Genomic DNA, 27498 nt, shown 5'->3' on the forward strand with positions numbered 1-27498 from the left:
GTTTTGAAGGGCTCACATTTATCACCACAAGTGTAAGAGGTGGGGGGGGGGATGGGCCTGGGTCCGCCTGCCTGAAGTGCACTGCGCCCACTAAAACTGCTCCAGGGACCTCCATACTGCTGTGATGGAGCTGGGTATGACATTTGAGGCTGTCAAAAAAAAAATTAAGTTTTATTTTTTTTTTTTAGAGTGGGAGGGGGTTGGTGACCACTGTGGGAGTAAGAGGAGGTCATCCCTGATTCCTTCCGGTGATCATCTGGTCAGTTCGGGCACCTTTTTGAGGCTTGGTCACAAGAAAAAATGGACCAAGTAAAGTCGGCCAAGTGCTCGTCAGGGACGCCCTTCTTTTTTCCATTATCAGCCGAGGACGCCCATCTCTTAAACATGCCCCAGTCCCGCCTTTGCTACACTGCCGACATGCCACCGTGAACTTTGGTCGTCCCCGCGACGGATAGCAGTTGAGGGCGGCCAAAATCGGCTTTCGATTATGCCGATTTGGGCGACCCTGAGAGAAGGACGCCCATCTCCCAATTTGTGTCGAAAGATGGGCACCCTTCTCTTTCGAAAATAAGCCTGATTGTGTATCAGGCTTTTCAAAAGGCATTTGACAGAGTACCTCATGAAAGACTCCAGAGGAAGTTGGAAAGTCATGAGATAGGAAGTAGTGTTCTATTGTGGATTAAAAACTGGTTAAAGGGGTCTGCGCTGGTACTGTTGGTTTTTAACATATTTATAAATGATCTAGATATTGGAATAACTAGTGAGGTAATTAAATTTGCCAACAACACAAAGTTATTCAAATTTGTTAAATCGCGAGAGGATTTTGAAAAATTGCAAGACGACCTTACGAGACTGAGAGACTGGGTATCCAAATGACAGATGACATTTAATGTGGGAAAGAGGAACCCAAACTTTAGCTACGTGATGCAAAGCTCCACATTAGGAGTCACTGACCAGGAAAAGGATGTAGGAGTCATTGTTGACGATACTTTGAAACGCTCTGCTCAGTGTGGTTTAGCGGCAAAGAAAGCAAATAGAATGTTAGATATTATTAGGAAAGGAATGGAAAACAAAAATGAGGATGTTATAATCCCTTTGTATCGCTCCATGGTTCGACCACACTTCAAATATTGTGTGCAGTTCTGGTCACCGCATCTCAAAAAAGATATAGTAGAAGTAGAAAAGATACAGAGAAGGCAACAAAAATGATAAAGGGGATGGGATGACTCCCCTATGAGAAAAAGTTGAAACAGCTAGGGCTCTTCAGCTTGGAGAAAAGATGGCTGAGGAGAGATATGATAGAGGTCTATAAAATGATGAGTTGAGTGGAATGTGAATCACTTGTTTACTCTTTTCAAAAATACTAGGATTAGACGGCATGCAATGAAGCTACAAAGTAATAAATTTAAAAGGAATCAAAAAATATTTCTTCACTCAACGTGTAATTAAGCTTTGGAATTCATTGCGAGAGAATGTGGTAAAAGCAGTTAGCTTAGCAGGGTTTAAAAAAGGTTTGGATGTCTTCCTAAAAGAAAAGTTCATATGCCATTATTAACTCTCATGCACAGATTCACACCTGCTCCAAAGATGGTGTAAAAAAATGTGAGGGGAGATTCTGTATGTGGGGCCCAAAAAATCGGCGCTGACTAAGCGTATTTTATAATCAGGCACCGATTATAGAATACGCGTAGTTGATACTTCAGTGTCTAAATCTACGAGCATCCATTTACACCAATGAAAACATGGCATAGGTCTCGGTGCGTAGATTTAGGCGCACTGGGCCATATTCTATAACTAGGCGCTTAAACGACAACAAAACTACTACTACTACTACTTAGCATTTCTATAGCGCTGCCAGGGTTACGCAGCGCTGTACAAGTTTAAACATGGGGAAGGACAGTCCCTGCTCAAGAGAGCTTACAATCTAAAGGTAACAAACTATTTAGTAAGTGTAGGTATCATGAATGGGGAAGGTGGTTAGGCGCCAAAAGCAAGGGAGAAGAGATGGGCTTTGAGTAAGGACTTGAAAATGGTCAGGGAGGGCGCATGGCGTATGGGCTCGGGAAGTCTGTTCCAGGCATAAGGTGATGCGAGGCAGAAGGGGCGGAGTCTGGAGTTAGCGGTGGTGGAGAAGGGTACAGATAGGAGTGATTTGTTCTGAGAGCGGAGGTTACGGGTGGGAACATACGGGGAGAGGAGGGTAGAGAGGTAATGGGGGGCTGCAGATTGAGTGCACTTGAAGGTCAATAGGAGAAGCTTGAACTGTATACGATAGCGGATCGGGAGCCAGTGAAGCTACTTGAGGAGAGGGGTGATATGAGAGTATCGGTTCACCCGGTTAATAAGACGTGCGGCGGAATTTTGGACAGATTGAAGGGGGGATAGGTGGCTAAGCGGGAGGCCAGCGAGGAGAAGGTTGCAATAGTCAAGACGAGAGGTAATGAGCGAGTGGACGAGGGTTCGGGTGGTCTGTTCAGAGAGGAATGGGCGAGTTTTGCTAATATTATAGAGGAAGAAGCGACAGGTCTTAGCTGTCTGCTGGATATGGGCAGAGAAGGAGAGGGAGGAGTAAAAAATGACTCCGAGATTGCGGGCTGAAGAGACGGGGAGGATGAGGGCGTTGTCAACAGAGACAGAAAGTGGGGGAAGAGGAGAAGAGGGTTTGGGTGGAAAGACAGGGAGCTCAGTCTTTGCCATGTTCAGTTTCAGATGCCGGTTGGACATCCAGGCAGCGATGTCTGAAAGGCAGGCCGAAACTTTGGCCTGGGTTTCGACTGTGATGTCGGGAGTGGAGAGATAAAGCTGGGTGTCATCAGCATAGAGATGGTACTGGAAACCATGTGATGAGATCAGCGAGCCCAGGGAAGAGGTGTATATCGAGAAAAGAAGTGGTCCAAAGACAGATCCTTGAGGAACCCCAACAGAGAGCGGGACGGGGGTGGAAGAAGAGCCATTAGAAAATACTCTGAAGGTGCATTGGGAAAGATACGAAGAGAACCAGGAGAGGACGGAGCCCTGGAACCCGAATGAGGACAGTGTGTCGAGAAGTAAATTATGATTGACGGTGTCAAAGGCGGCGGATAGGTCGAGGAGGATGAGGATGGAATAGTGACCTTTGGATTTGGCAAGGAACAGGTCATTGCAGACTTTAGAGAGTGCTGTTTCTGTCGAGTGTAGTGGGCGAAAGCCCGATTGAAGCGGATCGAGGACGGCCTGAGAGGAGAGGAAATCAAGGCAGCGGCTGTGGACAGCGCGTTCAAGTAATTTGGAGAGGAAGGGTAGGAGAGAGATGGGGCGGTAGTTAGAGGGACAGGTGGGGTCAAGTGATGGTTTTTTGAGAAGTGGTGTGACTACAGCGTGCTTGAAGGTGTCAGGGACCGTAGCAGTGGAGAGAGAGAGATTGAGGATGTGACAGATTGAGGGGTTAACTGTAGGAGAGATGTTGGTAAGCAGATTGGTGGGAATGGGATCTGAGGAACGGGTGGTGCACTTAGAGGAAGAAAGAAGGCGAGCAGTTTCCTCTTCGGTGATCTCAGGGAAGGAGGAGAAGGAGGCCACACAGCGACACCTCTTCGACCGAGGGGGAACGCTCCTCCCGGCATTGCCGCTTCCTGGGTGTCGAGTCGCCCCTCGATGTCCCGGAGCTGCCAGTCCCGTGCGCCGTGGGCGACCGATGACGGTGCTTCTTGGCTTTCTTGCGATACCTGTCATCGGCGCTCCGCGGAAGAGACGAGGAGGAAGTGGAGCCCCTCCCAGCCTCGAGGTATCTGATCCGATAGGGTTTGGTCCCGATGGCCCTGAGCAGTGGGAGTGGCCGGGGCAGACTGCCCGCGCGGCCGCTCACCACCGCCGTCACCGGCAGGCCGGCGGGCCAAAGGTACCTGTGCTCCTGGGGTCGATGCCATAGTCCGCGCCGACGTCATCATCGGTACCGGCACCGAAGACCCAGCCGTTGACACCGATGCCGTCGAGGTCGACGTCGAAGGGCCGGTGCAAGTTCCAAAAAGACGGTCCCGTAGAACTTGCCTCGCTACCTGCATCCGCTTCCTTAAGCCGAGACACAAGGTGCACGTCTTGGAATTATGCTCCGGGCCGAGGTACTGGAGGCACCAAGCGTGAGTATCGGTCTCTGAGATCTGCCGGCCGCATCGACCACACTTTTTTAATCCGCTCGGGACCTTCGAGGACATCGACAGAAAAATCGCGTCTCCTGGACCCGAGCAGCTTCCGGCACCCACACCGGCCCCCCTGCCTTTCCCGACAGTGGGCCTTGACGAGCCATCCTTCCCGGGATCCTGGAAGGGCTGATGCGCCAGGCTCTGCCGGCACCGGGGGTGCTTGCGCCCCCAGCGCCGTTAATGGAGGCGCCGGTGGGCTCTGGCCCGATGCTGAGACCTCCGATGCCGCTTGCATCGGGAGCTTCATCTCCGCTGGTGCGGGAGTCGACCGCTCGACGCCATCATCGAGGACATGGTTTCTCGCAGTTGAGACGGGCCCGGTTGAGGTCTGAGCTGAGAGAGCTCATGTCCGACACCGAGGAGGAGGCCTTGTGGGGGGAGGAGGAGGACCCCAGATATTTCTCCTCAGAGGAGTCTGTGGGCCTTCCCTCCGACCCCACTCCTTCACCAGAGAGGAAGCTCTCGCCTCCTGAGAGCCTCTCCTTTGCCTCTTTTGTCAGGGATATGTCCATCAGCATTCCTTTCCCCATGGTTACTGTGGATGAGCCGAGGGTGGAGATGCTCGAAGTCCTCGACTATCCATCACCACCTAGAGAGTCTTCCACGGTGCCGTTGCACAGTGTCCTTAAGGAGACACTGCTTCGGAACTGGTTGAAGCCACTATCTAATCCCACTATCCCCAAGAAAGCGGAGTCCCAATACAGGATCCACTCAGACCCAGAGTTGATGCGGCCTCAATTGCCTCATGACTCGGTGGTCATGGACTCTGCTCTCAAGAGGGCGCAGAGTTCGAGGGATACCGCCTCGGCGCCCCCTGGGCGGGAGTCTCGCACTCTGGACTCGTTTGGGAGGAAGGCCTACCAATCTTCCATGCTTGTGACCTGCATCCAATCATACCAGCTCTACACGAGCATCCACATGCGGAATAATGTGCGGCAACTGGCGGGCCTGGTCAACAAGCTCCCTCCGGAGCAGTCCAGGCCTTTTCAGGAGGTGGTCAGGCAGCTGAAGGCGTGCAGAAAGTTCCTGTCCAGGGGTATCTATGACACCTGTGATGTGGCATCTCAAGCTGCGGCCCAAGGTATAGTGATGCGCAGACTCTCATGGCTGCGTGCCTCTGACCTGGACAACCGCACCCAGCAGCGGCTGGCGGATGTCCCTTGCCAGGGGGATAACATTTTCGGCGAGAAGGTCGAGCAGTTGGTGGACCAACTACACCAGCGGGAAACCGCTCTCGACAAGCTCTTCCACCGGGCGCCTTCAGCATCCACCTCTGCAGTTGGACGTTTTTCCCGGGCCCGGCAGGCTGCACCCTACGCCTACAGCAAGCATAGGTACACCCAGCCGGCCCAAAGGCCTCCTCAGGCACAGGGACAGTCCCAGTGCGCTCGTTCCCGTCAACAGCGTGCGCCTAAGCAGCCCCCTGCGCCTCCACAGCAAAAGCAGGGGATGGGCTTTTGACTTGATCCATGGGAACATAGCCGCTATCAAAGTATCCGTGCCGGACGACCTGCCGGTCGGGGGGAGGTTGAAAGTTTTTCACCAAAGGTGGCCTCTTATAACCTCTGACCAGTGGGTTCTCCAAATAGTGCGGTGCGGATACACCCTGAATTTGGTCTCCACTCCACCAAATTGCCCACCAGGAGCCCAATCCTTCAGCTCCTATCACAAGCAGGTACTTGCAGAGGAACTCTCCGCACTTCTCAGCACCAATGCGGTCGAGCCCGTGCCACCCGGGCAGGAAGCGCAGGGATTCTATTCCAGGTACTTCCTTGTGGAAAAGAAAACAGGGGGATGCGCCCCATCCTAGACCTGAGAGGCCTGAACAGGTATCTGGTGCGAGAAAAGTTCAGGATGCTTTCCTTGGACACCCTTCTCCCCATGATTCAGAAAGACGATTGGCTTTGTTCCCTGGATTTAAAGGATGCTTATATTCACATCCCGATACTGCCAGCCCACAGACAATATCTCCGATTCCGTCTGGAGACACGTCACTTTCAGTATTGTGTGCTGCCCTTTGGGCTCGCCTCTGCACTACGGGTGTTCACGAAGTGTCTCGTGGTGGTTGCGGCGTACCTACGCAAGCTGGGGGTGCACGTGTTCCCATATCTCGACGATTGACTGGTGAAGAGCACCTCAGAGGCAGGAGCTCTTCGGTCCATGCAGTGCACTATTCAACTTCTGGAGCTGCTGGGGTTTGTGATAAATTACCCGAAATCCCATCTCCAGCCAGTCCAATCTCTGGAATTCATAGGAGCTCTGCTAAATTCTCAGACGGCTCAGGCCTTTCTTCCCGAGGCGAGGGCTCAGAATCTCCTGTCCCTCGCTTCCCAGACCAGAGCGTCTCAGCAGATCACAGCTCGGCAGATGTTGAGACTCCTGGGCCATATGGCCTCTACGGTCCATGTGACTCCCATGGCTCGTCTTCACATGAGATCTGCTCAATGGACCCTAGCTTCCCAGTGGTGCCAAGCCACCGGGAATCTAGAAGATGTCATCCGCCTGTCCGTCAGTTGCCGCAATTCGCTGCACTGGTGGACAATTCGGACCAATTTGACCCTGGGACGTCCATTCCAAATGCCGCAGCCCACGAAGGTGCTGACGACGGATGCATCTCGCCTGGGGTGAGGAGCTCATGTCGATGGGCTCCACATCCAGGGGGTGTGGTCCCCCCAGGAACAAGATCTTCAGATCAACCTCCTGGAGCTCCGAGCGGTCTGGAACGCACTGAAGGCCTTCAGGGATCGGCTGTCCTACCAAATCATCCAAATTCGGATAGACAATCAGGTTACAATGTATTACATCAACAAGCAGGGGGGCACTGGATCTCGCCCCCTGTGTCAGGAAGCCGTCAGGATGTGGTGTTGGGCTTGCCAGTTCGGCATGCTTCTCCAAGCCACATACCTGGAGGCGTAAACAACAGTCTGGCCGACAGGCTGAGCAGAGTCATGCAACCGCACGAGTGGTCGCTCCATTCCAGAGTGGTACGCAAGATCTTCCGAGAGTGGGGCACCCCCTCGGTGGACCTTTTCAACTCTCAGACCAACCACAAGCTGCCTCTGTTCTGTTCCAGACTACAGGCGCACGGCAGACTGGCGTCGAATGCCTTTCTCCTCCATTGGGGGAACGGCCTCCTGTATGCTTATCCTCCCATACCTTTGGTGGGGAAGACCCAAGACCACGGCACCATGATTCTGATAGCACCTTTTTGGCCCCGTCAGATCTGGTTCCCTCTACTTCTGGAGTTGTCCTCCGAAGAACCGTGGAGATTGGAGTGTTTTCCGACTCTCATTTCGCAGAACGACGGAGCGCTTCTGCACCCCAACCTTCAGTCTCTGGCTCTCACGGCCTGGATGTTGAGGGTGTAGATTTTGCTTCGTTGGGTTTGTCTGAGGGTGTCTCCCGTGTCTTGCTTGCCTCTAGAAAGGATTCCACTAAAAAGAGTTACTTTTTCAAGTGGAGGAGGTTTGTCATTTGGTGTGAGAGCAAGGCCCTAGAACCTCGTTCTTGTCCTGCACAGAACCTGCTTGAATACCTTCTGCACTTATCAGAGTCTTGTCTCAAGACCAACTCAGTAAGGAATCACCTCAGTGCGATTAGTGCTTACCATCATCATGTAGAGGGTAAAGCCATCTCTGGAGAGCTTTTAGTCGTTCGATTTATGAGAAGCTTGCTTTTGTCAAGGCCTCCTGTCAAGCCTCCTGCAGTGTCATGGGATCTCAACGTCATCCTCACCCAGTTGATGAAACCTCCTTTTGAGCCACTGAATTCTTGCCATCTGAAGTACTTGACCTGGAAGGTCATTTTCTTGGTGGCAGTTACTTCAGCTCGTAGAGTCAGTGAGCTTCAAGCCCTGGTAGCTCATGCTCCTTATACCAAATTTCATCATAACAGAGTAGTACTCCGCACTCACCCTAAGTTCCTGCGAAAGGTGGTGTCTGAGTTCCATCTTAACCAGTCAATTGTCTTGCCAACATTCTTTCCCAGACCACATACCCGCCTTCTGAACGTCAGTTGCACACATTGGACTGCAAGTGAGCGTTGGCCTTCTATCTGGAGCGGACACAGCCCCACAGACAGTCCGCCCAATTGTTTGTTTCTTTTGACCCCAATAGGAAGGGGGTCGCTGTCAGGAAATGCACCATCTCCAATTGGCTAGCAGATTGCATTTCCTTCATTTACGCCCAGGCTGGGCTGGCTCTTGAGGGTCATGTCACGGCTCATAGTGTTAGAGCCATGGCAGCGTCAGTGGCCCACTTGAAGTCAGCCACTATTGAAGAGATTTGCAAGGCTGCGACGTGGTCATCTGTCCACACATTCACATCACATTACTGCCTCCAGCAGGATAACAGACGGGACAGTCGGTTCGGGCAGTCGGTGCTGCAGAATCTGTTTGGGGTTTGAATCCAACTCCACCCTCCAGGACCCGATTTTATTCTGTTCAGGCTGCACTCTCAGTTAGTTGTTCTTCGTAGGTCAATTTCTGTTATACCCTCGCCGTTGCGAGGCTCAATTGACCTGGGTTCTTGTTTTGAGTGAGCCTGAGAGCTAGGGATACCCCAGTTGTGAGAACAAGCAGCCTGCTTGTCCTCGGAGAAAGCAAATGATACATACCTGTAGCAGGTGTTCTCCGAGGACAGCAGGCTGATTGTTCTCACCTACCCTCCCTCCTCCCCTTTGGAGTTGCGTTTTACTCATTCCTTTGCTTGTCATTCAACTGAGCGGGAACGGTCGCGCACGGGCGGGAAGACGGCCGTGCATGCGCAGTGGGCGTGCCCTGCGTGCGGGACCGCCCGCAAAGTTTTCTTCCGGTTGGTGGGAGCTGCCGTGGACGTCAACCCAGTCGTGAGAACAATCAGCCTGCTGTCCTCGGAGAGCACCTGCTACAGGTATGTATCATTCGCTATACTTAAGTACTTTGACCTAGTACTTTGACCAACAGTGTATGCACCTTGCACACATAAGTGCTGAGACAATTGGCACTTATGCATGCCATTAAAATAAGCACCATTCTATAAGGTATCACGTAAGTGCCTTAGAATGTAACAGCAAGGGTTGTGTATGTGGATGGAATATGGGAGGGGTCATAAGTGTGTCTCCAACTTACGTACATAAGAAGTTGACCTAGCGTAAATGGTCATGTAAGCATGCTAGTTGGGGTTTACACTAGTATTTTATAATGTCATCATAGTGCACAGATTCTATTATGGAATTAATGCTCAGTACACCTGACTTGAGGTGTCAAATTATAGAATTGCTCCCTATGTCTGTACTTCACACAGTGGAGGGTTAAGCAACTTGCCGGAGATCACAAGGAGCATCTCTGGAATTTGAATGGTGGCTGCTGTAACTATTAGGCTACTGCTCCACTCTGTGTACTTCTGCATGTTCTCTCCTACAGGGCAACTAGAAAAACATGTAAGGACACTCACAATGCTTCCTGTAAACAAAAAGTAGAAAAAAAAATATTGTGTCCAGGCAGCCTGAGTACATTTGAATCTCTCTCGTAGAGGGTAATTTTCAAAGCAGTACTTTGCCCATCTGATGTGTAGATAAAAAGTGTATTCATATAGCCTGTGTGCAGACACATTTACACTTAGCAAGGACTGACATTTCCTGAGGTGAGATTTTCCACTTGCATGCATAGTAATTAACTTGCAGTAAGATGCTGCAATTACTGCATGTTAACAGCCATATTTAATATGTGATAACTTTAAAACCTCTATGTTAAGTGTTTAAGGCATTGCATTCTATTTGCTATTCAGTTTAAGCTAAAAACAAGTTCTTTACCTCACATTATAACTGAATGGCAGATAAGGAAATGCAGTTAGCTATAGCTTTTCAGGTGGCATTAATTGTGTCATGTTATCTGCTCCATTAACATGGAGGTAGTTACCACACATTAATTATTAACTGTAAGTCGCATTTGTCCACTCATTCCCCACCTTCCATATTTGGCAGTTATGGGGCAATTCTGTAAGGGTGCCTAGAATTAGGCATCTAGAGAGTTCTCACTAGGAGCCTGTTCTATAAAGGAACATATCTATTAGTGAAAGGAGGAAGGCTAAAAATGGAATTGTGAGACTGAAAGATGCTGTGAAACTACTATGTGGAGAATGATGAGGAAAAAGCAAATGTGCTAAAAAAATCTGGGAGAAGGACCATGATTAGCTGACAGAGATACATATGAGCATGGAGTGGATATAGCACCGTTCTCAGAAGAGGGTGTTTATGAACAACTTGAAAATTTGAAGGTAGACAAAGCCATGGGACTGGATGGGATCCATCCCAGGATATTGAGGGAGGTCATAGAGGTTCTGGCAGGCATTCCAGGATTTCACTGGGCAGGGCGCTGCCATTTTGAGGAGGCGCCCACAGAGGAGGGAGAGAATACTAGTCCCGCCCTCCTCCATCAAGGTAGGTCATGGGAGGGGGGGGGGTGTGGAAGGCTAGCATTCCCACTGAACCACCAGGGTCTTGTTAGTGTTGGGGGTGGGGTTTAGTTGTTCCACTGGACCACCAGGACTTTTTAGTGTTTGGGGGGGTGGGTGGGAGGGGCTGTTTGACAGATCCGGGATTTTTTTTTTTTTAACAGCCTGGACCTGTCAAACAACTTCTGCGGGAGGATTATACCTTAGGCACATTTACAGACACAATCCTCCCACAAAAGTACCTCTATGATCAGAGCTTATAGCTTGCCTAAATGTGCATGCTATTAGCTCTGATGATAGGAGCATTAATGCCCCGTGCTATTCTGGTGCTAATTTTAGAGCACTGTTTGGAACAGCGTGGGGCTTCTGATCATCCTCACCTCAGACTTACAAAGTTCTGACTTACAAAGTCTAAGTTCTTTGAAAATATGCCTCCATGTATTTCTCTATGGTAATCACAGCAGGGTTTAAAAAGGTTTGAGGAAATTCCTAAAAGAAAAGTCCATAAACCATTAGTAAGTTGGATTTGGGAAAATACACTGCATATTCCTAGGATAAGCAGCATAAATCTGTTTTATTCTTTGGGATCTTGCTAGGTACTTTTGATCTGGATTGTCTGCACAGTGTGTGCACTTCTTACCAATGCATACCATTTCATAATTACCAGGCAAAGCAAACCAGAGGGAAAAAGCAGGCCTCTGGTGGAACAGCAAGTCAGAGCCAAAGAATGGAGGAAGCAAATTTTATTGAAGGACCTGACACTGCCCATGTTTTGGCAAGTGCCTGCATCAGGGGTCAAAATAAGTTCATCGCAGCAGTACAGGACTTCTTGCTGATACTCTGCTGTTTGTTGCAGAGAACATATTTGGTCCATTGAGTGTTTTTATACTGTGACTTGTATTTACATAAGAAGTGCAATTTGTTTGTTCATTTATCGTGATTTATTAAGCACCTTTATGAAGAGATTTACCTAAGGTGGTGATTTCATGATTACCATACACTTCTGTGAACTCAAGCACCTTAAGGACACTTGGGTTTGTGATAATGGATATGTCAGTACCTATGAGGCAAATTTTCTACTGTTCATATAGGATTTGATTTTCAGTGGTAGTGGTCAGCCTGTTAATCTAAATGCCAACTGTGGAATTAAATTTAATACATATATTCAGTGCCACTATACAAGTAGCGAGCAGTGCAAAATATAAGTATCTGCCTCTGACCAATACCACCACCAATAGCCATATAGTTTAGGCCTGCTAAATAACATAGTGTATATTTGCAGGTCACACATACACAGGGACAGAATAAAGCCAGGATATAGGCAGGGCTCTTTGTAACAGAATAATGTAATTTAGGTAGGTATCTGCCACACATAGACACGCACACCTCTTCTATGGTAGCCTACATGCTTGTGCCTAAATATGATATAGCAAAAAAAATAATGAGGAGGAAGGGCCAAATATCAAAAATCCTGCAGACTGAGCAGGATTCTAAGTGTGATGAGTAGTGCTCTATATTGGTCCATAATTTGCCCTAAAGCAGCAAGTGTTCCCTCGAAACAAGGTCCTTGTTGGCAGAAGGGACCACACGAACTTGATCTTAATTCAACTCACTAGAATTCCTACTTGAAGAAACTAATTTTGTGTGCAAAATACGTTTTTGAGCCTAATATGGACATTTAGATAGTTTGACACTTTATTTTGATAAAGTGCACATTGTATCACAAACCTGCCATGGAGGTTTTTGCCAGTGACTGAAATTGGGAAGCACGAGTACTCCATTATACTTCTGAGGCTTTTTCCTCCGCTGATATTAATTGCTTTGCTTAGCCCATGCATTTATAAAGGTTAGTGGGGTGGTATATTTTTGATATTTCCTAAATATTATATACCTAATTATGCTTGTATTGTATAAAGGAAAGTAGGCACCTACTTTCCTTTATAAAATAGAATTCTACCATGTGTCCTCTGCACACTTAATTGTAGTTCCCGCATTCTAGAATTGCCCCTAATCCCCCAGATTCTATAAACAGCAACTAATGTTCCATGCGGAAATCAGTGCATGTAGCCAATTTGCATGCAGAATTTAAGTGGTTAAGCCACTCAGTGCCGATAATTAGATGTTAACAAGCAATTATTGGTACTAATTAGGACTTACATGCATAACTCACTAAGCGTATTCTATAAAGTGATGTACGAAAACTGGCCCACGCAGATCTCAAAAGGGGGCACGGACATGGGAGGGGCATGGGTGGGCTGTGGGTGTTCCAAAAATTAACACTCACTGTTGCAGAATATGCCCAATCCACGCCTAAATAAGACATGGTCATTTACACCAGGTTGTATTTATTTATTAGGATTTATTTGCCGCCTTTTTGAGAGAATTCACTCAAGGCAGTGTACAGTAGTTGGCGTAAAGGCCTGCGCCTAAATTTTAGACACAGGACGGCCACTACGTGTATTCTATAAACCAGTGTTTCCCAAATCCAGTCCTGGAGTACCTCTTGCCAATCAGGTTTCAGGATATCCACAGTGAGTATGCATGAGCTTGATTTGCATACACTGCCTCTATTATATGCAAATGTTTTTCATTCATATTCATTGTGGATATCCTGAAAACCTAAATGGCAAAGGGTACTCCAGGACTGGACTTGGGAAATACTGCTATAAATCATGCCTAAAGTTAGACAAGGTTTATAGAATAGTGCTAACTGCATTTTTTTCAGCACCTATTTTTTTTAGGCAACATTTATAGGATTTAGTCCTACACAGATAGTTTTAAATTGCCACCCTTGTTCTATCCTAATTGCACCCCTCCATTATAAGAATAATGGCACAGAAGTTTTCAGCTTGCCATTATCGATGTGGAGGGGCTTGCTATAAAGAGGCAATTTTATTTGGACACCTAGAGGGTGACTGTCATGGGCCTGTTCTATCAAGTATAATATGTGCCTACTTTCCTTTATAGACTACTAGAGTAGCCAAATATGTATGCCCATGTGCAGTTAAGTGCTAATAGTTATGCCAACCATAGAGGTACTATAAATGCATCCAGCTGCCAGAGATTTACACATAACTTATAGCATTTTATAAGTTACAAGTGTAATTGAGAGTCCCAGCCACGGTTCTTCCACACTCCGCCGATGTGTCACCCACCTGTACAATACATACTATGTAAGAGACAGTATGCACATATTTACAGAATAACATGTAAGCAGATTTTTGACATTTACATGTATATGTATGCACTTAAATGTTACAATTTTCCTGTGTATTTGCCATGTAAAGTTAGCACCTTATTTTTACAATTATCTCCATAGAACTAGATTCTGTATATGTTGCCTAAAAATTCGGCACCTAAATGAAATTCACTTAAGTGCATTCTATAAAGTAGGCTTTAATTTAGGTGTACTTTATAGGATAATCCTAAATTTCTGCACAGTTTATAGAATGCGCTAATTGTTGGTCCACATGACTAAATTTAGTTGTGGTCAATTACACCAAGTAAAACCTAGTAACCTAGTAAATGACGACAGATAAAGACCTGAATGGTCCATCCAGTCTGCCCAACATGATAAACTCATTTTACATGGTATGTGATACTTTATATGTATACCCACATTTGATTTGTCCTTGCCATTCTTAGGGCACAGACTGTAGAAATCTGCCCAGCACTAGTCTTGTACTAAACGTTCTGAAGCTAACATCGAAGCCCCTTAAAATTTACACTCCAGCCCATCCATATCTATTCAGTTAGTGCCCTGTCTCTTAAATTAGGTGCGGATCGGATATATATTCTATAACAATGTGCATAGATTTTAGGAACACCCACATCCCACCATTCCACGCGTATAACCATGCCCACTTTTCAACTATGTGACTTATATTTACACACACCACTTTACAGAATATGCTTAGCAAGTAGTGTTTATAAATTCTAATTAATGCCAGTTAGTGTGGATAATTGGTTGTTAACATCCAATTAGCACTGATTAGCTCTGTTATGGAATTCTTCAATATTTGCGCGGAAATCTTGGTGTGATATATAGAATCCTGGGGATAGTGACTGAAAATCTATAGATAATGGTGAGCTTATAACTGTCTTTGAATATTATCCTGATAACTGCAAAGTCCTTGCATGTATGAATTTATACATTTTCCCTTTGAAAACTGCTGAACAAAGCTGTTCTTGTAGACACTTGTATATCCTTTTTCTATGAGTACTTTTTCTGGTGATACAAAACATACCTCAAATATATATCCTTTTTTTTTTCACTACATGCAGCATCTGCCCCCCCCCCCCCCCCCCCCAACTCAAGAATATATCTGCTAAATGTAAGTAAAAATATGTGCATGCTTTATCTTGCACACAGAATGGGCAATTTTTAAATAGTCCATGTCCTTAATCAAAACACTTCTACCATGTGAGAAATGTACAATGAAGAATGCAAGGCAAGGGGGAAGTCATAAATGTGGGCTACCGTTAAGATGTGTTATTTTACTGTTAACCCAGATGATTAGTAACTAGATCTCATTGCATAAAATGGGATCTGTGCTAAAAAAAAAAAGAGCCTAGGTTGATAACTTCCCCCCTTAGGAATAAATTCTATATATGGCACCTAAAAAATCGGCGCCAAAAAATAAAAAGCTCGGCGCTATTCTATAAACCGAGCTTAAAGTTAGGTGTGGTTTACAGAATAGTGCTTACACCCGGGAACCGTGAATACACTTAGGTGCAGCAATGGAAATGTTCAAGTGCTTGTGCCTAAATTAGGTGCGGATCCCACATTTCTATAATGACGCATGTAACTAAAAGGAACACCCCCGATCCACCCATGACCCTCCCATTTCTGTGCCCTTTTTTATGACTCATGGGAAACATTTAGGCATGTACATTTTAATTAATTCTAATTAGTGCCAATAATTGCTTGTTAAGCCTCTTAGTGCTAATTAGCTCATTCAATTAAATTGCACATGCAAATTGGGTGCACACACAATTTTTAGCGCTTTTTATAGAATTCGAGGGTTAGTGTCTTATCCCTGTTATATCATGCTCATCAAAACTAGCTGGTGCTGTGTGCACATGTTGCAAGTCCCTGCCTTAAATGATATTGGACTTCCATCTAAACTAGCAAACAAGCCAATATTTTTTCCCACGTGCAAAAAATAGCAGCTTCATGCTAAAATTGGATCACCCCTTTTATGTATTTAAAGATAAGCCTATGCTAAGAAACCCTATCTGTGTGGTTCATTCCAACTGCTTTTTATCAAAGAATGTGAAATTGCTTATATTCTTTGATGATAGTAGTGCAGTGAGCTATACAATCCATTTTACTCCCCAGTTGGAGTTATTTCTCTCTCTTGCCTGGCTACTCATTAAACTGAGGATTAGCTAGTCTGGGGTATGCTGGAAACCCCATGCGCTTGCTCAGAAACTTTCCTGGCTCTGAAAAGCATAATTCTCTGCTTATTATTATGCTTCTTATTTCACAGATGGTTCGTAGAGTTGTCTTACAGCTATAGTGTATAAACTGCTACAGGCCATGTGACTATAGCTATCAGTTATCCCTACTCTCTCATCACTTATTTATAATGTGGCATCTACTCATGCCACTTTTGGCAGAATATCAACAGAAAACCAACCTTGTCCTCATCTTTCTATAAATATGAATCTTAATAATTTAATTAATTGAAATGCTTTGTTGGGTAAATTATTTATTTTGTTCTTTCTTTTTGTATATATCCGTATCTGAAATGTCTACAAGATGTATGGATAAAAAGTATACAGTACTGACATACATGCATATTTTTTTACTGTGCAACAGGTGGACAATAATCACATAAGTCTTTCCTATAGGTACAACCCATTTTACACAGAGTTAGAAATTGAGATATCCAGGTCGGGATAGGTTCTGGTGATATTTTAGAAAAAGAAATGCCACCATAGAGCCTTTTCTAAAATACCTGCAAGAGTGCACGTGTATTTGCTGGCATTTACAATGGGATCAGGCATTTTACAAATGTGTGGCAAAAATCAGTGCAGGAAACTCAGCACTTACATATGTAAGAGATATTTTCCAACTTACGCACATAGGTGGTGGCACTTATATCAGCCATTTTGCAAACCTACTGCTAATTAAATACAGAGACCATAATCTTTATTTATTTTTAATTTGGAGGGGGAAATAAACAAAAGAGAATTAAGAAGTACACTTATTTTAATTTCTCCTGGCTGGCCAAAACAAGCATTTTTAAAACGCCTTTTGAAAATCCAGGTACACAATATCGACCGGCTCACCTTTATCCACATGTTTATTCACCTCTTCAAAGAAATGTAATACATTGGTTAGGCAAGATTTCCCTTCACTAAATCCATGATGGCTTTCAGGCTCATTTTCGAAAGAGAAGGGCGCCCATCTTTCGACACAAATCGGAAGATGGGCGTCCTTCTCACAGGGTCGTCCAAATCGGTATAATCGAAAGCCGATTTTGGGCGTCCCCAACTGCTTTCCGTCGCATGGATGGCCAAAGTTCAAGGGGACGTATCGGAGGCATAGCGAAGGTGGGACTTGGGCATGCCTAACACATGGACGTCCTCGACCCATAATAGAAAATAAAAGGGCGTCCCTGACGAGCACTTGGACGACTTTACCTGGTCCTGTTTTTCTTACGATCAGACCAGAAAAAGGTGCCTGAACTGACCAGATGACACCGGAGAGAATCGGGGATGACCTCCCCTTACTCCCCCAGTGGTCACTAACCCCCCTCCCACCCTCAATAAATATCTTTAAAATTATTTTATGCCAGCCTCAGATGTCATACTCATGTCCATGACAGCAGTATGCAGGTCCCTGGAGCAGTTTTAGTGGGTGCAGTGCACTTCATGCAGGCGGACCCAGGCCCATCCCCCCCTACCTGTTACGTTGTGGAGGAAAGAGCGAGCCCTCCAAAACCCACCACAAACCCACTGTACCCACATCTAGGTGCCCCCCTTCACCCGTAAGGGCTATGATAGTGGTGTACAGTTCTGGGGAGTGGGTTTTGGGGGGCTCAGCACACAAGGTAAGGGAACTATGTTCCTGGGAGCAATTTATGGAGTCCACTGCAGTGCCCCCTAAGGTGCCCGGTTGGTGTCCTGGCATGTCAGGGGGACCAGTGCACTACAAATGCTGGCTCCTCCCATGATCATTGGGCTTGCATTTGGTCGTTTCTGAGATGGGCGTCCTTGGTTTCCATTATTGCCGAAAATCAGAAACAAACAAGTCTAGGGACAACCATCTCTAAGGACGACCTAAATTTCCAGATTTGGGCGTCCCGGACCGTATTATCGAAATGAAAGATGGACGTCCATCTTTTTCGATAATACAGGTTTACCTGCCCCTCAATTGGGACGTTTTGCAAGGACATCCTCAACAAAACTTGGGTGTACCTTTCGATTATGCCCCTCTCTGTCTCATTAATCCATGCTTTTGAAAATGCTCTATAATTTTGTTCTTTATAATAGTCTCTACCATTTTGCCTGGCACCAACGTCAAGCTCACTGATCTATAATTTCCCGGATCACCTCTGGAACCTTTTTTAAAAATTGGTGTTACATTGACCACCCTCCAATCTTCCGGTACCATGATTGATTTTAAAGTTAAATTATATATTTTCCGAGGACAAGCAGGCTGCTTGTTCTCACATGTGGGTCGATGTCCGCGTTGGCCCAGGAACTGGCATTTTGCCAGCAAAATAAAAACAAAGTTTTGCTAGAGTCTTCTAGTGCGCGAATTGCACACACTGCGCATGCGCGGACGACTTCCCGCCCGTCGCGTGAGCGTGCTTCCTCAGTTTTTCCTTGTCCGCGGCGGAGAGACAGTGTTTCAGCTCTTCTGTTCGTTTTTGCTCCAGGAAACAGAGTCTTGACGACTAGATCGTGTTAGTTTTATTTTTTATTTTTTTTCGTCATTTAAAAAAAAAATTTTCTTACCCATATTTTCTTATATTTAGCCCCTTTTTATGTTTTCTTTCTTTTTTGATGCGGCCGAGTTTCAGGCTGCACGGCCGGGCTCTTTCCTTTCTTTGTGCACCTTTTTTCTTTTCACGGCACAATCGCGTTGTTTGATTTCGCCGAAGCCGTTTTTCCTTCCATGTCATCAAAGACACCCAGCAGCTTCAAGCATTGTATGCGGTGCAACCGGACTATCTCAGGTACTGATACCCATGCCTGGTGTATCCAGTGCCTTGGGCCTGACCATAGCCCAGCCGCTTGTAGTCTGTGTCTTCGTATAAAGAAACGGACCCGAGCATCTCGAGAAGCCCAACGAGAAAAACTTTTTGGGGCTCAGTCTGGTCGTTCGACGTCGACATTGGTACCGAGGTTGGTGGCGTCAACATCGACGTTGGGAAAAAAGGTAATGGCTGCTGAGAGACCAGCTCGCGCTGGGAACAGTGAGGCGTCGAGTGGGTCTCCACCTGCCTCCTGTTATGCAGGCCCTCCCCCGGGACCGACCTTCGTCGGACCCGGCCCCAAGGAAACATGAGGATTCCACGTCCTCTTCATCGGTACCGAGGAGGCTCAATGACAGGCGTCGAGCGAAGGCGAAGAAACACCGTCATCGTTCTCCTTCAACACACGGTACTGGGAGCTCCGGGGCGTCGAGAGAGTCGGCACCTCGATACAGGAGGTGCCGATGCGTCGGTCTCCTAGCAGCCCGGTACCTGCTCCTGAGCCTCCACGGATTCTGACACCGCCTGTTCCACTGACCCCACAGCCTTCTCCGATGGCGGCTCTCGACGAGTGCATCCGGGCCTTGTTTCCAGACCTTCTGAAGGGACTGCTACGACAGTCAGCTTCGGTGTCGGAGGTGCTTGCGCCTTCTGTTCCTGCTGCTGCAGCGGTATCTGGCCCTTCACCTTCAGTGAGGTCCAGAAGATCCAGAAGAAGGAATATTCCCAGCAGACAGAACCTGGACCGAATTTGATCAACTGCCAGAAGACCTCATCTCTAAAACTCTTAAAAGATATGCTAAATCCAACTGCAAACTAGACATATGTCCAAACAGCCTCATGAAATCTGCTCCCCAGAAATTCATATTAGACCTAACAAACCACATAAACTATATGCTACAAAATGGACTCTTCCCAAAAGAAAAAGGAAAAATCCTGCTCACCCCTATTCCTAAAGATACAAAGAAAAACACGAGCGAAATAACCAACTACAGGCCAATAGCATCTATACCACTAATAACCAAGATAACTGAAGGTATGGTAACTAAACAACTCACAAACTACCTAGATAAACACTCAATACTGCATGACGCCCAATCAGGATTCCGATCGAATCATAGCACAGAAACAGTATTAATCACCCTTATGACCAAATTCAAACAAATCATCGCAACTGGCAACAACATACTCCTCCTACAATTTGACATGTCAAGCGCCTTCGACATGGTAGACCATGGAATCCTGCTACACAAACTCGAACATTTTGGCATAGGAGGAAATGTCCTGAACTGGTTCAAGGGGTTCCTAACCCTACGTTCGTATCAAGTCACATCTAATTCAACCACGTCCAAGGCATGGACACCTGTATGTGGAGTCCCACAAGGATCACCTCTTTCACCAACCATTTTCAACCTAATGATGATCCCTTTAGCAAAACTCCTATCAAAACATAACCTCAACCCGTATATATACGCCGATGATGTAACAATATACATCCCTTTCAAACAAGACACCAAAGAAATCTCCAACGAAATCAATCAAAGTCTACACGTCATGAACACATGGGCGGACGCATTCCGCCTGAAATTAAACGCAGAAAAAACCCGATGCCTGATACTCACCTCCCAATACAACACAAATGAATTCAGCACTATAAACACACCAACCCTAAACCTCCCAGTCTCAGAAACGCTAAAAATCCTTGGAGTCACTATCGACCGCCACCTAACACTCAAAACCCACGCAAACAATACAACCAAGAAGATGTTCTACGGCATGTGGAAATTGAAAAGGATAAGACCATTCTTTCCAAGATTCGTCTTCCGCAGCCTAGTGCAATCCCTCATCCTCAGCCACCTGGATTACTGCAACTCACTATACGCGGGCTGCAAAGAGCAAATAATGAGGAAACTTCAAACAGCCCAGAACACAGCAGCCAGGGTCATCCTCGGAAAACCAAGATACAAAAGGGCGAAACCACTACGAGAGAAATTACATTGGCTTCCACTTAAGGAACGCGTCACTTTTAAAGTTTGCACACTAGTCCATAAGATCATCTACGGCGAAGCCCCAGCGTACATGTCTGATTTAATAGACCTACCACCCAGAAACGCTAAAAGGTCATCCTGAACATACCTCAACCTCCACTTCCCCACTTGCAAGGGCCTGAAATACAAGACGCTACACGCGTCAACCTTTTCCCACATGAGCACGCAGGCCTGGAATACACTACCGCGCAACCTAAGAATGATTAACGAACAAGCTTCCTTCCGAAAACTACTGAAGACTTACCTGTTTGAACAAACTTACGGAAAGAACCAAAACACATAGAGTCCATACTCACTTTTCATCAATGCAACATACATCCACTTCAGATCCCTCATCCCGTAATCAATTGTCCCACTGTCACCTCCCAATGTTTCTATGTTGATGTCCCATTGTTATATTCCTAATGATAATCGAATGTCTCGCACAACTCTGCACAATGTATTCCGCATCCAAGTTGTTACAAATGTATTTCTACTATTCATATCTTATTGTAAGCCACACTGAGCCCGCAAAGAGGTGGGAAAATGTGGGATACAAATGCAATAAATAAATAAATAAACATCGATGTCGGGAAAAAAGGTAATGGCTGCTGAGAGACCAACTCGCGCTGGGAACAGTGAGGCGTCGAGTGGGTCTCCACCTGCCTCCTGTTATGCAGGCCCTCCCCCGGGACCGACCTTCGTCGGACCCGGCCCCAAGGAAACATGAGGATTCCACGTCCTCTTCATCGGTACAGAGGAGGCTCAATGACAGGCGTCGAGCGAAGGCGAAGAAACACCGTCATCGTTCTCCTTCAACACACGGTACCGGGAGCTCCGGGGCGTCGAGAGAGTCGGCACCTCGATACAGGAGGTGCCGATGCGTCGGTCTCCTAGCAGCCCGGTACCTGCTCCTGAGCCTCCACGGATTCTGACACCGCCTGTTCCACTGACCCCACAGCCTTCTCCGATGGCGGCTCTCGACGAATGCATCCGGGCCTTGTTTCCAGACCTTCTGAAGGGACTGCTACGACAGTCAGCTTCGGTGTCGGAGGTGCTTGCGCCTTCTGTTCCTGCTGCTGCAGCGGTATCTGGCCCTTCACCTTCAGTGAGGTCCCCGACCACGATGCCGCTTGCGGCATCCACGTCGGCTGCCACCCAGATCGACTCCCCTTTGACGTCTGTGGAGGGAGCTTCGCCGCAGTCAGACCGAGCATCGGCCTCTCGACATCGCCATAAAGGACATAGTTCCTCGGCGTTGAGGCAGGTTCAGTGTCGAAGCACCTTAACTCAGGTTCTCTCCGATACTGAGCAGGAGCGTTCATGGGAGTCAGAAGAGGATCCCAGGTACTTGTCTTCTGATGAGTCTTTTGGGATTCCCTCTGATCCTTCCCCTCCGCCAGAAAGGAGACTAACTCCACCGGAGAGTCTGTCCTTTTCCTCTTTTGTCCGGGAAATGGCTACGGATATTCCCTTCCCTGTGGAAGTTGAGGATGAGCCCAGGACTGAGATGCTCAAGGTCCTGGATTATTCTTCACCACCTAAAGAGGTTGTGACAGTTCCTTTGCATAAGGTACTGAAGGAAGTTCTTATGCGAAACTGGTCAGCCCCTCTGTCTGGCCCCGTGGTCCCAAAAAAAAGCTGAATCCCAGTATTAGATCCACGGTGAACCTGAGTTGATGAGGTCTGGTACCCCACATTTCCATGGTGGTGGACTCCGCCCTCAAGAGAGCCAGGAGTACTACAGACTATGCTTTGGCGCCCCAAGGCAGAGAGGCTAGAAATCTTGACTCTTTTGGGAGGAAGACGTACCAGGCCACTATGCTTGCCGCCAAGATCCAGTCTTACTAGCTCTTCACGACCGTACACTTGCGGGACTCGATATGGCAATTGTCGAGCTTGGTTGATGTACTCCCTACGGAGCTGGCCGAGCCTTTTTGCCAGGTGATCAGGCAGCAGAAGGATCTTTTTGCCACTCAGGTCAATCACAAGGCCCCTCAGTTCTATTCCAGGCTTCAGGTCCACGACAGACTAGCGTTGGATGCTTTTCTCCTGCATTGGGGGACAGGCTTTCTGTATGTGTATCCTCCCAAACCTCTACTAGGGAAGACTTTGCTGAAACTCAAGCAAGACTGCGGAACCATGATCCTAATTGCACCCTTCTGGCCGCGTCAGATTTGGTTCCCTTTTCTTCTGGAGTTGTCCTCCGAAGAACCGTGGAGATTGGAGTGTTTTCCAACCCTCATCACTCAGAACGAGGGGACGCTTCTACATCCCAACCTCCAGTTTCTGGCTCTCACGGCCTGTTTGTTGAGAGCTTAGAATTCGCCTCCTTGGGTCTTTCAGAGGGTGTCTCCCGAGTCTTGCTTGCTTCCAGAAGAGATTCCACGAAGAGGTGTTACTCTTTCAAATGGAGGACGTTTGCCGTCTGGTGTGACAGCAAGGCCCTAGACCCTGCTTGAATACCTTCTACACTTGTCAGAGTCTGGTCTCAAGACCAACTCCGTAAGAGTTCACCTTAGTGCGATTAGTGCTTTTCATCGCCGTGTAGAGGGTAAGCTTATCTCTGGACAGCCTTTAGTTGTTCGCTTCATGAGAGGTTTGCTTTTGTCAAGCCCCCTGTCAAACTTCCACCAGTGTCATGGGATCTCCACGTCGTTGTCACCCGCTGATGAAAGCTCCTTTTGAGCTATTGAATTCCTGCCATCTGAAGTACTTGACCTGGGAGGTCATTTTCTGGTGGCTGCTACTTCATCTTGTAGGATCAGTGAGCTTCAAGCCTTAGTAGTACATGTACCTTATATCAAATTTCATCACAACAGAGTAGTCCTCCGCACGCACCCTAAGTTCCTGCCAAAGGTGGTATTGGAGTTCCATCTGAACTAGTCAGTTGTCTTGCCAACATTCTTTCCCCGACCTCATACCCGCCCTGGCGAAAGCAGTTTGCATACCTTGGACTGCAAGAGAGCATTGGCCTTTTACATGGAGCGGACAAAGCCCTTCAGACAGTCCGCCCAGTTGTTTGTTTCTTTCAATCCCAACAGGAGGGGAGTCGCCATCAAATAACGCACAATCTCCAGTTGGCTAGCAGATTGCATTTCCTTCACTTATGCCTAAGCTGGGCTGTCTTTAGAGGGCCATGTCACGGCTCATAATGTTAGAGCCATGGCTGTGTCAGTGGCTCACTTAAAGTCAGCCTCCATAGAGGAGATTTGCAAGGCTGCAACGTGGTCATCAGTCCACACATTCACATCTCACTAGTGCTTTCAGCAGGATACCCGACGCGACAGTCGATTTGGGCAGTCTGTGCTGCAGGATCTGTTCTGGGTTTAGAATTCAACTCCACCCCCGTAGACCCATTTTTGTTCTCTTCCAGGCTGCACTCCCAGTTAGTTGTTTATGGTTTCAGGTCAATCTTTGTTATGACCTCGCCGTTGCGAGGCCCAATTGACCAATGTTCATTGTTTTGAGTGAGCCTGGTTGCTAGGGATACCCCACATCTGAGAACAAGCAGCCTGCTTGTCCTCGGAGAAAGCTAAGATACTTACCTGTAGCAGGTATTCTCTGAGGACAGCAGGCTGATTGTTCTCACAAATCTGCCCTCCTCCCCTTTGGAGTTGTTCTTGTTGTTTAAACTGAGGAAGCACGCTCACGCGATGGGCGGGAAGTCATCCGCTCATGCGCGGTGTGTGCAATTCATGCGCTTGAAAACTTTAGCAAAACTTTGTTTTTATTTTGCTGGCAAAATGCCGGTTCCTGGGCCGACGCGGACGTCGACCCACATGTGAGAACAATCAGCCTGCTGTCCTCGGAGAATACCTGCTATAGGTAAGTATCTTCGCTTTACTAACAATAGTTCTGCAAGTTCATTTTTCAAATGTATCAGTAAGTACTCTGGGATGAATACCATCCAGTCTAGGCAATTTCCTACTCTTCAATTTGCTTGTAGAAACATATGGGTTTTTAGTTCTTTCTTGAACTGAGTAATAGTCTACAAAAAGCGAAGCTCAGCAGGTTGAGCGTTCCATAACTTGGGACTCAACATTAAAAAATAGAAGATCTGTACTCTTCTTAATGAACCTGCCGAAGTGATGGAACTTCAAGCAGCTGTCGTTGGGAAGATCTCATTGAGTGTAAAGGTTGATAGCAGCTTGGAGTGGAACTGAGTGTCGGGGAAACACAATCATTAAATACTTTAAAAAACAAAACCAAAATTTTAAACTCAATACGGAACTTCATAGGAAGCCAATGCAGGGACTTCAATATAGGAGTAATATGATTATAATGTGCCCTCTTTATGATTACTCTTGCTATACAGTTCTGAGCATTTTGTAAAGCCCACAGCGAGCTACTCACACTTCCTAGAAAAAGGCCATTGCAGTAGTCCATGAGAAGACAGGCTACTGATTGAAGAACCTTGTGAAAATTGTCATCTGTACCAAAAGGACTAATATATCTACCTATTTTAAGTTTATAAAAGACCGTTGAAATGATACTCTGAACTTGTTTCTTCGTTGATAATATAATATCAAGCTGAACATCCAAATTTCTAATTTCTTTCAGTATTGGGATTTTGACTGAGTTCATTCTAAGTACAGTGGGGCAATCAACATCAGTAAAACTTTTTTGTTTTAATTCTTTATATCATTTTACTTAATTACATTCACATTTATCACATGAATGTAAGGAAATACAGAAATTAATATAAAAAGGAAAACATTTTCTCTCAACAATATATATTTACATAATTGTCCACAATTTGAAGATCCAAGATCAGGAAAACAATCTTAAAGAAAATAAGAAAAACTCAAAGTGGTTAATCTTACACTTCACATTTTCTGAGGGAGGAAGGTTAGTCGGTTATTGCAGCTGGTACAGTGGTTAACTGAAGGAAGTTGCTGCAGAGGATTCTTCATCTGTTTCCACAAACTCTTATAATTTTGTAGGTTCAAACAAATAATAAGGAAATAAAACACTTACAAAGGAATCGCGCTAGGAAGGTCCCACCTAGGGCAATGATTCCTGGCTTAAAAGCCAAGACCTCACACCTCCCAGTCTGCGATTCCCTTGATGTGTCAGGAAATATATGCATCTTTGAACCCAAAAAACTATCAACCATGTATCGGAAATACAATTTCAAAACATTGTTCCTATCTAAATCAAAGACGAAAGTCACTAGTGATAGCTCTATCTATAACTTCTGAATTTTCCAAAATGTCAGTTAAACTTACATCTCTTTTCTCTGATAAAGAAGATTTTAAAGGAAATATAATTTTAGTCACCAAAAGGTGGCTATCAGAAGGTATTAGCAAAGTATCAGAGAAATATTTCTTCAAGAATTCAGTATCTGATATATAGGATATTATAGGTAAATTTATCATTCTCAAGTTATTTTCCCTTAATTGGTTCTCCAGAAATTCCAATTTTTACAAGAAAGGTAACTATTCTTCATTACCAAATTATCTGATTTTCATAATCAGAATCCATTTCCGTAATCAAAGTCTCTATTTTTATATCTTGGACTTCCACTTTGTTAGATAAGTATTAATATAAATTCTTTAACTCACATAGTGAAAAATTTTAAACATCTGAAGAAGAGAGTTATTCACATTCTGCTGCAGTTCCTATAGTACGTCCATTATGACATTATTGGCTTCACCAAGTCCAATTTCTCCACAGAAAGCTCCAGATATCTTCGGGGGGGAAGAGCTCACTCTCCAATCCCCCAGTTGGTTTATTATCCGAGTCGATGCTGCGCCAGGACCTCCTCGGGTCACATGAAAATCCTAACCCACTTCGGGCGTTTCCATTATTGACCTTCATAGCGAAGCATTACTATTTCTGGGTCTTGGAGGGGTCGTGCCAACAGGGGGACGCAAAGTCACTCCCTCCACTGAGATTCGGCAATAAAGCCTTGCTGTTCCCCGAAGCAAGAACCGATATCCCCGACATTATGACCCTGAATCTCTCCAAAATAAACTGAGAAGTGGTGGGAACCCCAGCCGTGTTCGAGGAGGACAGCACCACGGCTTTGCCTTTTCTCTTCCCCATTCTCTGGGGAGCGCGCCCTCTTCTTCAGGCATTCTGGTGTAAAACGGGAACTCAACTAGCGTACGTCCTCCCTCAACGTCATCTTGGATCCTCCAGGTTGGGACACTCTTTGGTTTCTCCTCAGAGGCCTGTCTGATATGGGTAACCTTACAGCATAGCCCTCTGAGTCATTGAAACACGGAAGCCCCTCCACCACTTACAAGGTGGTGTCCCTTCGGGGAACATCAGTAAAACTTGACAAAAAAAATAGAATTTGAGATTTTGCAATGTTGAATGATAGCATTGCTGGGCAATCAACTTTTAAATATGGGGTTCAATCCTTTCATTTATGCTGATGATATTTTGATGTACCTCTAATATACTGGTGAGGTGCAGGATGTAATGTTGATTATACAGAAGGGACTGGATACATTACAGAGCTGGGCTAATAGTTTTAGATTTAAACTCAATAAAAAGGAAAACAAAATTTTGCAAATGATTAGCCTTTATGTGGGGATGGATATAAAGTATCTAATGATAGATGAAGTTAATTGCACACTGGAAACACTTCTTAAACTTTAGGAATTATTATGGATAAGCATCTTACATTTGAAACTCAATT

The 27498-nt window shown here is 46.1% G+C and overlaps 1 protein-coding gene across 4 annotated transcripts in view; it reads left to right on the forward strand.

Moving 5' to 3' along the window:
- Positions 1–27498, forward strand: part of SNCAIP (synuclein alpha interacting protein) — a 340141-nt gene that overhangs the window by 140440 nt on the left and 172203 nt on the right. The window contains exon 1 of one of the 4 annotated variants that reach the window (XM_030193537.1): positions 14912–14943. The exons of the other annotated variants lie outside the window; for them this stretch is intronic. The gene's annotated coding sequence lies outside the window, so the exon portion shown is untranslated. Of the gene's footprint in view, positions 1–14911; positions 14944–27498 lie in introns of those variants that run through there. 4 annotated transcript variants of the gene reach the window in all.

This window comes from Microcaecilia unicolor, chromosome 2 (genome assembly GCF_901765095.1).
Source record: "Microcaecilia unicolor chromosome 2, aMicUni1.1, whole genome shotgun sequence".
Classification (NCBI taxonomy): Eukaryota; Metazoa; Chordata; class Amphibia; order Gymnophiona; family Siphonopidae; genus Microcaecilia; species Microcaecilia unicolor.